Raw genomic sequence first — 729 nt, 5'->3', positions numbered from 1 at the left:
ACACGATCCACCGAGAGGCACAGCAAAGTGCTGCCTCATTGCGCATCTCCTCCATGTATTTGAACGGGACATACGGAAATTCTGCTATTCTTTATCGAAAAAAATTCCTTCAACATCGGATTCGAACGGCAAAAGGGCCTACAACACACACCAGCCGACAAATATTAACATTTATTATATTTTATGGTTAACTTTTTTTCTTTTCAAGATTGACAGGGGAGGCTCTGTCTCACCTGCCTCCCCTGACCGCACGTCACTGGTAGCAGCACTCCACTACTTCATTTCCTCCTGAGTTAAGTTGTCTTAAAGAATTCAAGCCTGAAATTGTGACACGGCTCTTCTGCAGTCATGCATTATCTACTGAGGAGTTACACACTTATTAATATTAGTCTGCTTCATCAGAAAGAAGATGATCATCCAAAACCTCACACCTTTGTGTGGGCAGGCGACTGTGTCCAATAATTTTTGTGACCCCAAGTCTGACCCTTGACATATTACCATATTGATAGTGTTTCACAATGCCTGCTATGTCTAAGCCAAAAATGGACAAAGAGGCAGCGTGTGAGTGGAGCTGAGGCCGGGCTGAATAGGCAGAATGAAGCCAGCCGCTGATGGCGAGACCCTCCTGCCTGTCTCTCAAAGCGGCCGTGCCCTTAATTATGCATACCTTTAGTCTGAACATAATTTAAATGAGCTAGTTATATTGAAAAAAATCACCCCTGTATAGTT

Source organism: Monopterus albus, unplaced genomic scaffold (genome assembly GCF_001952655.1).
Source record: "Monopterus albus unplaced genomic scaffold, M_albus_1.0 scaffold69.1, whole genome shotgun sequence".
NCBI lineage: Eukaryota > Metazoa > Chordata > Actinopteri > Synbranchiformes > Synbranchidae > Monopterus > Monopterus albus.
Note: the sequence above shows the minus strand (reverse complement) of the source record.